The following is a 13,470-nucleotide window of genomic DNA, read 5'->3' as shown; positions in this document are numbered from 1 at the left end:
ACATGTATGGAGGCTTTTGGTGGCCTTTTCCAGGAAAAATACACTAGAAACAAACCAGAATTTACTGTACAATAAACAACTACATGTTGATTGCAATATTCTGCCATTTCCCCTTCCTTTCCACTGGCAATGTTATCCTGCACATGGGAGACATCAGTTAAATACAAATTCACTGCATGTCTTTGAAATTTCACACCAAAAAATAAACTAAAACCAACCCAATCCAAACCTTTACAAGAATTTTCTGGAAAATAAATACTGGGAAATTTTAAATATATTTCTAACTCAGCCACTGACTAATTTTTTACGATTTAAAAAAAAATCCTGATTTGATATTTGGTGCAAGAAAGTTTTGGGCTGTTTATAGTGAAGGTAGGAGGTGTTAAAATTGGTTTCTCTGCTGAAACTCACCAACTACAGAACAAAGGATCTTTCAATTCCTAGTAAGAGTTGCACTCTCAGAAAACTAGAGAAAATTCACCCAGGTATCCCTGCATGTATCGGCAAAGTTAGGAGTAAGGAAATTGATTGGGGTCCATGTTAAAGCCTGAAAACAAACTGGCAGTTATGGACAAGAGCTTTACGTTGAATTTTGTGAGGAGAATGCTAAAACTCCATTGACAGTTTATGCAAATTAGACCATGAAAATCAGTTAATGGTTCAGTTAATGGAAAACAGGTTAAGTCAGCGAAGTGTAGAGAAATGAGGCAGACAAGCAGATTCCAAAGAGGAATGTAATATCTCTTTGAGAGTTGTACGCTTGAACAAAATAGATGTCCCAAAGTAAAATATGAACACTTTTTACCTGTCAAATGTAGTGGGAAAGAGGGAGAATTGCATGCAGTGGTGCACTCTGGTTTTTAACTTCTGATCTGATAAAGAAAGAAGAAAGATACACACTTCATATTAGACTCAGGAGATGAAGAATCTTGAGAAGTGATCAGGAAGAGATGACAGTGCTGAAGTAGTGAAACCCTAAAAAAGTTAACAGTAAAATTTAAATTTCTAATGTGAGAATAACGAGATATGAGATATGATGTTTATATCGAAAGTTCAAGTGGGAATGTTGAATGTATTATTTTACAGAAAAGAATTTAAATAGACATTAGGTACTTAAAGTCAGATTGTACTCACTTACTTAACTAAAAACTGGATAACTGGATAGAATATTGGAAGTTCTATTCCAAAACTGATTACATAAAAATTGCACCTTCCTACTCAACAGATTTGATTGCTGTGTTTATTCAAGTTAGATCTATTTACCTCAAAGACAAAAATATGCCTTTACAACTTTTATTCCTGTCCTGTCTCCTTGCAGAACCCACACAATTCAGCCAGGGGTCTAGATGTTATTCATTCTTGTGCAACAGCTAAATTACTTTGCATCATTCCACCAAATATAGGAGCAATCAGAACAGATTCAGTGCAGATATCAGGGAAATAAGTTTTACATTCTGCGTTGTGGAGTAGACCACAGAAGATTTTATTGGTTCCACCTGGTCTTAAAAATCTGACAAATTTGACTAAACATTATTTTAAAATACTGACTTCCCTAAAAGTCATGGGTTTGGTTGGTGCTGTTGCTGTTAAAGAGGCTTCATCCAGATTCTCAAATATCTGTCACTTTTTACAATATACAAAGGTATATATGTTTATATACATTTGTTGTATAAAGATACTTACAGAAAATACCTAGAATTGACATCACAGCAAGGTTCTTTAATTCAGATTGTACTCTTATTTAACTAAAAACTGGATAAGATGTAAGTACTCCAACTACCTATGCAATGTGAACCATAGAGATTCCCCCCTTGATTCTTTCCATTATTCTCTCTTCTTCCCAAAGTGAAAAGTGAGGTTTTTCAATTCAACTTACACAAAGTTCTGGTAACGTGATGTAAGCTGAAATTAAAGGTGAACAAATTTTGGCTCTTTCAGACAAAAAACTTCTGCTTAAGTCAGAACAGGTCAAAAAGAGCAAATTGAACAAATATCTGAAAATACTTCTCCCAAGAGCTATAAAAAACCAATAGAAAGAAAATCTAAAAGGCAAACAACCTGTTCTCCCTCAACTTTACAGTGGAATTGTGCTTAAATGCAATCTATAGCCAAAAATATTTAAATGGTAAAGAAAGTTTAAGGAAATTTCAGTGAGTTTCCAGAAATAGCGATCTTTAAAGCAAAGTGAAGAAAAAAACTGTATTAAAAAACTTTCATATAAAATGTGGCTGAATTTACCTTTACAGATATGTGAAAAGACCCTTAGTCACAGCCTCAGTAATGTAAACTGGAATAGCAATAGTAGGAATCCAATCCATTAGTATTTTTTAAAATATCCTATGTAGCATGCTATGGTCTAGGACTGGTAAAGGTTTGGGCTATGTATAAAGAAGGCATATGCATGAAGGGACCATGACGACCATGACACATTCATTAAAAAAAGTCTTATGGCTAATAATCTCTAGGCTTTAAAAAAAAATCATATAATTAATGAACTCAGAGAAAATTCTAGTTAAAGAAGAATAGAAACAAATTCTACAGGATGGTGCCAATTCACATCACAACTAAATAGCAAACTTTGCCAGCAATGTGTAGGAACACTAAATATTGTTGAATGGAAACTCTACAGAAGCAGGTTAAGAATATATAACAAATATAGCAAATATAACAAATACCATTGTGGTACCATAATCAAAATGGAACCTGATCATTTTTGTAATATCCTAAAATGAATTTGGGGCAAAAAAAAAGGGTGATGATTTCAAACAGTTATTTTTAGTGTCAGCACCAAACATTTACTATTTTCATAGCACTCAGCTTAGACAATAAAAACAGGGCAGTGAGTCAGTCTTTACCTTCAGCCATTCAATGATGCAATAATTCTGTTCAAAATGCCTACAGAAAAAGGCTGAAATTGAACAAAACATTGTTCTTTAGCTTGATTACATCTCTGAAAATATATACCTTTTTAGAAAAACAAAATCAGATGAAGAAAAAGAAGAGAAAAAGAAAAAAGAAAAAAACCTAAAACTATTCCTATCCTAAAAATGCAATCTTTACCTTTTTTAAGGTTCTTTTTAATTGATTACCTTAGCAACTGCTTTCATTTCATAGGGACTGAACTAGGAAACATGGTTTATATTCACCATGGAAGGTATGAAAGCAGGATGTCTTTAACATACAAAACTATTGTGGCTTAACCTCAGCCAGCAACGAGGTACCACACAGCTGTTCTCTCATACCCCGGATGCCTTGGCCCCACCTTCCTCTTGGGGGAGGAGGATCAAGAAAAAATAAGATAGGAAAAGTTTTATAACTGAAACACAATGAAATTTAAATATTCTACAAGCGATCCACAACACAGTCATTCACCACTTCCTGACGGATGCCCAGCCCATCGCTGGGCAGCAATCAACAGCTCCTGGCCAGCTCTCCCTAGTTTATTTGTTGAGCATGACATTCCATGATGTGGAACATCCCTTTGGCCAATTCAGGTCACCCATGCTCCTTCCAAGCTTCTTGCGCATCTCCTTGCTGGCAGAGCATGGGAACCAGAAAAGTTCTTGATTTAGAGTAAGCGCCACATAGCAACAACTGAAACATCAGTGTGTTGTCAATGTTTTTCTCGTATAAACCCAAAACACAGCACTGTGCCAGCTGCTGAGAGGAAAATTAACTCTTTCCCGTATGAAACCAGGACAAGAATTCATTTACTAAATGCCATACACTTCTGTGGTGTTGCTGAGTAACTGAAGACATTTAATTAATAACATAATAAAGCTGAACACTCCACAGCATAGGAATAACTTAAAGGAATTAGAAAAGAGCATAGCTGCAATCAGCAGCCTTTGGGATTGGGCAGTTATGAGTAAAGAACGCCAATTTAATCTAATACTTAAAATCCTTGCAAGTCAATAAATAATGGTCAGCAGTACTGAAAACAATAATAGGAAGTATACTGCTGAGAACAATGTTGTAACATTGAAGAATGGAGGAATGGAGTAATCCTCATGGTTTAGGGTTTTTCCATGTATGATTTGTGGTATTCCATATCAAATTGAAAAGTGGATTCCGGATTCTTGGCCTCGAGCTGCAGTTCCTTGTAGACAATTCCCTGATGCAATATAACTGCTTTTTCTCAACACATTCAACTCCCAGTACTGACTAGAAGGCCTCCAAGATGCCAAGAAAGCTGAGTCTTTCTGGAGTCAGCCTGTTGCCACCCTCACACAGCAGCTCACCCAACAAGGATGAGGTAGCTGAGAACACACAAGCATTTTTTGAATTATGAGGGTGCACCAAGCTGAGTATCACACACTAACAATTGCCAGCTGCCCACTGTTGACCTTCTGAGATGTGTTGACCATGTGATGTTGCAGCTCCCTATCAGAAGCAGTTCTGATGCAAGCTTACATAGAAACCATGGTAGAAACAAGATGTTTTCCCTGAAGAGAGATCACAGGGAAAAGACTGCTGTTCCTTGCTGCTGTCCCATATGCTGCAATCACCTCATTTTGTCAGTTATCATGTTCAAAATCACGGTTCTTAGAATCATAGAATCATAGAACCATAAAGGTTGGAAAAGACCTTTGGGACCATCAAGTCCTGCCCAGCACCACCATCATGTTGACTATTAAAACATGTTCTCAAGTGCCATATCCACACATTTTTTGAACACTTGCAGTGGTGGTGGCTTCACCACTTCCATGGGAAGTCTGTTCCAGTGCTTTACAACCCTTTTGATGAAGCTTTTTTTTTCCCCTGGTATCCAATCTAAACCTCCCTTGATGCAATTTAGGGCTGTTTCCAGTAGTGGAAATACTTGCCAAAATTGCTCTTTTTCTTTTTTTAGTTCTGCTGATTTGGTATTTCATTCTTTTGTTGGTCATAGTTAAGCAAACTGCAAAAACGCTCCTTGCAGGGCTCAGAGACCTTTATAATTTACACTGCCAACAGTGACAGTAAACAGATAGCTACTTCCTGTCAGCACTCTCCCTGTGCTCTCTCACAGATGGAGCGCTGTTTTCACCACACAAGGTATAGAAAATTCACCATATGTTAGAAAGTTTTCAGGCATGAATCATGAAGTCAGAACAAAACATAAGAAAAAAAAAAAAACCACCACCACCCAAAAACAAACAAACAAAAAACCCCACCAAAAATAAAAAAAAAAGCTTTTGCTCTTCTTTTTGTTTATTAGAAGCTTGTATGGGCAGGAACAAAATGGGTAATTTCCACTACTAGATGTGTCCAAGAATGAGCTGTCTGCAAAGGAAATTCCACCCGAATATGAGGAAGAACTTCTTTGCCGTGCAGGTGACCGAGCACTTGATTGCTCAGAGAGCTGTGGAATCTCCCTTGCTGGAGATATTCCAGAACCATCTGGATGCAATCCTGTGACATGTACTCTAGGATGACTCTGCTTAAGAAGGGGGTTTTGACCAGATTATTCCCTGTTGTACCTTCCAAACTGACCCATTCTGTGATTCTGTGAACCCATGCCATTCTTGTGAAAGAACTTCTGGAATGTTCTTCTTTTGCTTTTCCATTGCCAAGCAGAATGGGTTGCAAAGGTACAGACTTCTCTCTTGGACTCTGTAAAGGGCTATATGTATTGGTAATATGATACATTAACCAATATTCACAAGAATTGATTGATTGAACCATCCTTCATAAAGATTTGTTGTATTCTAATTGTGCAAAAAAATTATCAAGTACCAAGATTAAGTTTTAGGTGAAAGAATAGTCAAAATAGCTTATAGTTTAGGTGTCATTTCTTGAAATATGATCTGGACTCTGAGCGAAACTGAGTTTCCTTTCTATTGCCACAAGCAAAAAGATTCTACAGAATAAATTAGGATGCTCTCTGGAATCTATGTAAATGTGTTAAAGAAACGTCTTCACCATAGGTTTCCCACAGCAGAGTCTCAAATGTCTGATACCAGGAAGAAATAATTTAATATTTGAGTGGTACAACAATAGGATTGGCTCAAGCTGAGTACTCCAAACAAAGGAATCCATAGGAACTATGCTGTTACAAACTAAGTTTCCCATCCCTCATGAGAGAGTTTGGTCCAATATTTGCATTAGGGTCTGAGGTCTTCTTGTTCTCTGCTGCTTGTCTTCACTGTCTCTAGGCAGACTATTTTTCCTCCTGTCTCTAAGGCTGCAGCCTCTGCTGATGGAGGTAGTGACCTTCCTTGCTTCCTTGTCTTCCACTGTGAACTAGCTGTGGAGCATCCCTTTATCTAAGTACATAAAAATCTCAGCATATTTAGGAAGAAGTTTACAACTTGTGGCCTGAGGCTTCAGCATGTGCACCTACTAATGCTAGTAAGGTACACAAAGTGACAAATTCCCTTTCTTCCTTTACAAATGTACTACCTTGGTCCTGCTCTTGTAACAACTCCCAGGGAATTCTATTTAGTTTCTGCAGTAAGTGATTTACTACTAGATCAAAAAGACTGGTAACATGAAAGAAAGCATTTCATCACTCTTTCCAAGTCTTCTCGTTGCTCTCTTCAGGCATTGAAAGACAAATAGAGATAAAAACCAGCAACAGGAGATGTTTCAGTAAAAACAGGGAGGAAAGGAATATACACAGGGAACAAGTCCATTCAACAAGAAATCCCCATCTTCACATAGACATTTATCACAGTAGATTTGCTACCTGAAAGACTCTTACAATAATACAACATAATGAGGCTGCCAGGATCTGTGGAAATACAAAAAATTAGAGAGTTTTGGAAAACTGTCTAATTTTATAAATTCCCACTACCTTGCACCACAGTAGGTAGTGATTTGTAGAGTAACCAGGATGGATATGAGCCTCAGACACCCATATCCGTGGTCTGGTATCACAGCAAAATTCCATTTTAAGCTATATTTTAAGACAATATGCTAGATCATGAGATAAAGTGACTAAAATTCTGCCCATCCATTTCTACAGACTCTGTCAGAGAATGTTAATGTCAGTCAGAGGAGCATCATGTGTAACAATTTACATGTCACAGCTTGTTCATGAGAATTAGGAAAGGATGGTTCAGTCTTTCTTATCTTGACAAGGTAGTAATTTTAGTTAGATCACACTTGATGGGTGAAGCCAAAGTAATGAGAATTAGTCAGAGAATTACTTCTGGAATTAGATAATTTAAAAATTATTTATGATGTCTGAACTTTTAGCTGCTATGTGCAATGGAAACTGGGCATAGATTAAGTATTAAAGAGGATAATAAATAAGGAACCTGCAAGGTATACTGACAAGTGATGAACAGCCATAAAACCAATATTATGTTCCAAACCCTTTAAACAAAAATCTTATAAAGTGAATTTCTTTTTCACCATTAACATGGTGAAAGAAAGCTCTTTAGGCAGAGATTACCATTTTTTTTGTAAACAATCTCATATTACTCTTAAATCTCATGCAAACACAAAAGAACCCCTTTCCCAATCCTTTGAAGAGGTTTTTTAAACTTGTATACTGATATTGTAAGTTCTTGTAGGATCTTAAAGAACATTTCTTTCTATATCAGTCAGGCCAGGGTGCCTTCCTCTCCGACAGTAGTCACTGAAATTATTCTCCTCTGAGCAGACATCTTGCACTACCAGCTCCTCAAAGGGCATATGAAATTTTTCAGAAGACCCCCTTGCCACTCTCTTGATACTCTGCTGTGGTGGGCAATGCAAGAGTGGTCCAGGGTTCCATTAAGACTTCATAAATGGGAACGCCAGTCCCTTATTCAGCACAGATTTCATAATCATCCTTAGCACAAACACTTCACATAATGAACCTCTTTACAAAAACCTTAAATGTAAGCACTATGATTGCAAAGCTGTCATGTTCCTGGAATACTGACTGCCCCCCATGTCTTTAAAAATAGTAAGGGAAGCCAGATGCAGTCACATTCCCCTCTGAATTTAGTGCTTGATTAAATCATAAGCAAATCATCAGACCATGATGAGCAAACCACCCTCTACACCAAATGATGTTGTAATCATCAAAGCAATGCAAAATATTAAAATCTCAAAGCAAAGGCTGGCTGATTCTAGTATTTTCTAAACATGCTTGGATTGTTGATTAATGTATCTTATACAACCACCAAAAGTAGACCAAAGCATATGATTCATTAAAGTCTGCTGGCTGGAACTGCTGATTGATTGCGCTCACATCCTGAGGATCACAAATATTCTGAGGATTTATGGCAGCTGACTCTAACTCACTTTTTAAGTGATAATATTACAACTTTATTGGGTCAAGGAATGAATACTCAATAGGCAGGAATGCCAAAACATAGGCATTGACATCAAAGTATAATGAAGACATATCAGCATCAATAAAGTTACATAAAAAGATTTTTAAGCAACTGAAGTACATAAAGGTAGTAAAAAAAGCTAGGCAATTATTGGTGGAAAATATCAGTTATATGGCTTTATGACAGCTGCCTTTCAGTCACTAGACCTTCAAGAAGTTACATTAGAATAATATATATTCAGACCTATATTCGGTGTATTTCAATTGTTGCAAAATATGAATTCAGTGTAATCAAACTATGCTCTCCAAAAGAAAACAATGCAATGAACGTTTATTATGCCTCTGCCTATTAGGAGTCATGTATATAAAGATCTCTGGAAAAGGAAAGATTAGAAACAAAAATTTGACAGTACTTATGGTATGAGTAGACTGCAACCTTATTGGTCTGGCTAGCCAGGTTTGCTGCAAGCCTAAGCAATAAAAGAGCACCACAATGTGCACACAATATTATATTTTTTACAAATAAAATTTTTACAGGTGAATAAAATGAGGAACCCTGAATTTTTGTGGTGGCACTAGATCAAACAAGCAAGTGATCAGAGAGGAAATATAATGCAAGATTTATAGCACTCAATTTATTTAAAGGCTTCTTTATTGTTCCTTCTTTTTCTTCTCAAATAAACTCCTCTTTTGGTCTTTCATCACATACTCATAATCATATTCATGTAACAAACATACACTTGTGAATCACAGCGTTCTGCACAGCTGCATTTGGGCACCAGCTCTTTCATGCACTGCACCAGAGCAGTTGTTGGTGGAGATTTGTTCATACAAGCCTGTGTTTTAATTTTGGTTGTTTGGAACACTCCTGCTAAGGAACAATCGCTAGAACTACCACAAAAATAATAAATACTCTATATTAATTTAAGCCTGCAGTCTAAATTAATTATTATAAAATTAGTAATGAGTAACAATAATTTATTAGTAGTAATTTATAAATTAGTATTAATAATTTATTATTACTATTTTATTATTTACTAATGTTAATCAATACTAAATTAGTACTTTATATTAAATTAAGGCCTACAGCAGATTCTCAACAACGTTGACTATGTAACATTCTTATATCGATAGGACACCCATGCTGTCACTCCTTGTTCCTTTCTTTTGTTTCTTTTTGGAACCCATTGCTGTAAACTGAACTTTATCAATGCCAGTATTTTATAAATGCTTCAGTGTTTCATTAAAATGCTTTCTCTGATCCCCTGTCTCTTTGCACCTCACTCTGCCTTGATTAGGAATTGCCCAAGCATAAAAAGTAATAGTCAGCCCCCGGGTCTTGGAAGTCAGGGCTGGCTTCAGGTTTCTGCTGAGCTATAAGGAGCAATCAAGCAAGGCAAAAAATTAAGCTTGGGGACTTTTTAGACTTTTTTTGAGATGAGCTTGTGGCAAAAATCTTCCTGCTTGCTGTGCATCTCTCTTTTACCCTGTTGAGTAAAAGGGAAATGCTACCAGACAAAAAGGAAGTGGAGTGTGGGGGTACAGTACTATTCTTTCCTGATTTTTCTGAAGTAAAGCACAAGGGGGGTGTGGGAATCAGTCACGTGGCACTTTCTGTCTAGTTGAAATGCTGCAGGGATTAAAGGGAGTTAACAGCTGTTCTCAAATTTTTGTTTTTAAGCATACCATCCTGAAGGAAGGAAGCAGCAGCATGGAATAAAGAGCTACATCAATACACATGGGGAAACATACTTTGCCAAAGACATGGAGGCGCAGTCTCCTCAATGCACAACCCTGCATAAAAAGTATGATGGTTCTCTTGGCTCCAGAAAGCAGCTATTAAGAAAACAAATATTGAAGCTACCAGGAGAACATCCCATTAGTGACGTGCTTAAAATTAATTTTAAGTGAGGTCTCTGTTTCACTTGCCAAGAGAACCTAAGGCACGAAATGATCCTTTTGTTTCTGATGAATGCCTTTCATCTCATGTGGCCAGGCAATTGCAAACTGCCAACGCTAGAGAGCACTGAGTTCTGGAAGTCATAAAATATTCCTAGCAGTGATGTCTGGAGCTTTGAAGAGGATCAAAGTACAGGTGTTTTCTAAGCATCCCCTGGGTTAATGGATTTGAAGCAGAACATGATGGTTTTCCTTCACTGCAAATCGAACATGGGATGTCCATATAAATGTGGCAAGAATAAATGCAATTCTGCAGCAAAATATGCTTGGCCTTTATTTGCCTTTAATTCATACTTTGACACCTAAGGTGTCAGTTAAGACAGTATATTTTTGCTGAAATTAGGATGGTAAAGGAAGAAAATGCATGTTTCTTCCACTTCTTTTCAAACCTACAGCCAACCAGAAAGAGTTCATTACGTGCTAAGGATAACACAGAAGTAGTACACTGGCCCTGAGGCCAGTACCTGGTGCTTCAGAAGGAGATGCAAGAAGTCTCAGATTAAACAGCTACAGAATGACTTTCTCAAAGGGAAAGCTGCCCTGCAACTTTTCTCTCATCCTGGATTAAAGATGACTTTCATCCAGAAACACGTGGGCTTTTAACTCTTTTGTAGTTTCTGTTTCTTAAACCCTATACATGTGTTAATCAAAGCCACTGCTTGTTAAGGAAACAAATTTAGAAATCCTGTAACGCTTAATGTTTTGGTTTGGTGGTTTGGGGTGTTTGGGGTGGTTTGTTTTGTTCTTCATAGTTAAAGTCTGTTTCTGCTGGTCACTGTTGGCTGCAAATCTTGTGCCTTGACAGAGCCAATTTTGTTTCCTGAGACATGATGTCTCTGACCACTCCCTACAAGAGCTGCAGCTGTGCACATTTACTCACCTGTGAGCAGGTATGTGAATATGTAAGCACATTAGCTCTGAGGAACATGGTCTGTTTTTGTAAACATGGATATTGTCTTTGTAATCTTTTCATGATTTAAAAGTAATGAAACACGAAAAGAAATTCTCCATTCACTATCAATGTTTGTGTTCTGCACTGGCATTAACATCAGCTTGACCAGACTGCTGACCTGAACTAAAAACAGTATAGTCAGCCAAGGGAAGAGACTTAATAATCCTATCTGTCTGACTGTCAGATCCTCTTGACAGAATCCTCAAACTGAGAGACATAATAGGTTGTTTTATTTTATTCTAGTTTTTCAAATTAAAGTGAGAATTATTATTTTTTTAAATTGATGTGGGCTTGTGAAAAAATACCTTCCATAACTGGGGAAATCCATGAAAATTTCTCATTTGAGACCTGAAAAAGACACCAGGCATACCTGAGCTCTGAAAAACTGAGCTAACATGCAATGGGCTTTGATTTTGCTTCTATTTGGTCCAATTCAACTTCTCTATATTTGTCCAAGGGAAGCCAAATTCTCCATTTGTTGTGGAAACCAACGGCATCAACAGAATGATTCTTAAGTAACATCAATTACAGGAGAAATAGAAATCTTATTTGATGTTTACTTCCAAGGTCTTTAGCCCTGTTTTACTTGTCTTTGTCAGCCAGACAATTCAGAAGGTACACAGAGCACATGTGTGGCATGCTTATAAGATTTAATGACTTTCAGATAGCTAACTGAGGAAAAGCCAAAGCAAAGATTTTCTTGGGTTCTTGAACTCATTCCTCTCTGGGGCTAGCTTGCAGCAAAAGTTTCTAATGGCTTAATAGCATAAATCAGTACATATGAATAATTTTATAAGTCTCAGGTTTCTGTGAATTCTCTGAATGAGTCCATCTTGTTTAAAGCCTTAGGAAGTCATTGAGTCACCATGTGAAAGATCAAAGACCTTGTTCTGAGAAAGAGAAAAAGGAAATGCAGTAAAAAACTAGCAGAAAACTGAGAAAAGAGAAAGGAAAGCCGTTTTTTAAGAATATTTATAAATATTCAGTAGGCGCATATAGAGACTGGACATAGTATGAACTGACCCCTGACAAAAGCTGGATAATGTGCAGTAGTTACAGTAAAGGGCTCTGTTTACTTGGCCAATTTTTGTTCTGAGTTTGACAAATGTAAAATGCACGCTCTGAATGCAAGTCATGGCAAGCTACCTATCTAAGCATGCTCTGCCTGTGACTACTAGTAACAAGCTCTGGGGCTAAGTGGTAAGTTATGCCAAAAATTCATTGGCCATGCACTTTGCCACGCAGATGCATTTTACTGGGAGAGGTGGAAATACAATTATGCAAAATAAGTTGCTTTAAAATAAAGATTGAATCGCAAGAAAAACTTTTCTTAATTAGATGGTTTTGAGTTAAGTCCTCTCTTGCTATGGACTGCCTCTGAATCAGAAGGTTTTTGCAGCCTTGAGACTAAGTTTCTGTGATCAGGCTCAGTCCTATGTTAACATGTATAAATGGTTTTGGGAGCAGATTTTGTTTCATGTCCTGCCAAGAGTACAGGCAAGCCAAGATAATTTTTGACCACTTATACCCAGCTGTGCAGGAAGCCACATGAGTTTCTATATCAGTAAAACACCATCCTACTCGGAGAGCATTCAGAATGCCTCACATGATTAAAATTTTGTTTTGTTTGCAGTTACAAAGAGATCCATTTTAGCATCCAGGAATGGGGAAATAAGTAGGGTAACAGAATGTAAAGGGAACACTCCAGAGACGAGCACACCAAAACATTACCACGCTCATTGTCAACTGCAATAAAACATCACAGCAGCGCCCTTCAGTATGCCCTGAAGCTGCAGTATGCTGCACAATAAAATATTTAATAATTATCACTCTTAGTTAAAAAAAGGCTAGAATAACATAATGTGAAAGTCCGAACAGTGAGAGCAACTCAAATAAGAAAGAGCTCTGAAATCACAGGATGTGATCCAGAGAGTATTTTTATTCCAAAGACATTAATGTGTTGGTCAAACTGATTAAAGTATCACCTTCCTGCCAATTACTTCCTATGGACCTCAAATAACAGAAGTTCTGCCTGGCGTGTTGGGTTACAATACCATATAAACCCAATTATAGAACCTTGAAATCAATTCAGAGCTGTAAAGAATTGTGCTGTCCAATAAGAATGATATTTCCAAGTCCCATGAGCACTAGCTCTTAATATAGCAATAGAGAGAGACAGGAATAATAAATACCCTCGAGCTTGATTCCACTGTTAACTGACCTGCACTTGCAGAATTGCAAATGGAAGTTTTGTCTCCTTCACAAACTGCTTGCGTCAAAGCATTGCCTTTCTGTATCTTTTTCGTCT

The 13,470-nt window shown here is 37.2% G+C and overlaps 1 protein-coding gene across 5 annotated transcripts in view; it reads left to right on the top strand.

Annotated features, from left to right (window-relative positions):
* LOC134414273 (trypsin-like) overlaps positions 1-13,470 on the top strand; it is a 62,793-nt gene that overhangs the window by 33,371 nt on the left and 15,952 nt on the right. The window contains exon 2 of one of the 5 annotated variants that reach the window (XM_063148596.1): positions 9,933-11,100. The exons of 3 other annotated variants lie outside the window; for them this stretch is intronic. The gene's annotated coding sequence lies outside the window, so the exon portion shown is untranslated. Of the gene's footprint in view, positions 1-9,331; positions 11,101-13,470 lie in introns of those variants that run through there. One more of the 5 variants, XM_063148603.1, reaches the window with a different exon arrangement.

This window comes from Melospiza melodia, chromosome 2 (genome assembly GCF_035770615.1).
Source record: "Melospiza melodia melodia isolate bMelMel2 chromosome 2, bMelMel2.pri, whole genome shotgun sequence".
Taxonomy (NCBI): Eukaryota; Metazoa; Chordata; class Aves; order Passeriformes; family Passerellidae; genus Melospiza; species Melospiza melodia.
The sequence above is the reverse complement of the archived record's forward strand: the minus strand, read 5'-3'. Positions and strand labels throughout refer to the sequence as shown.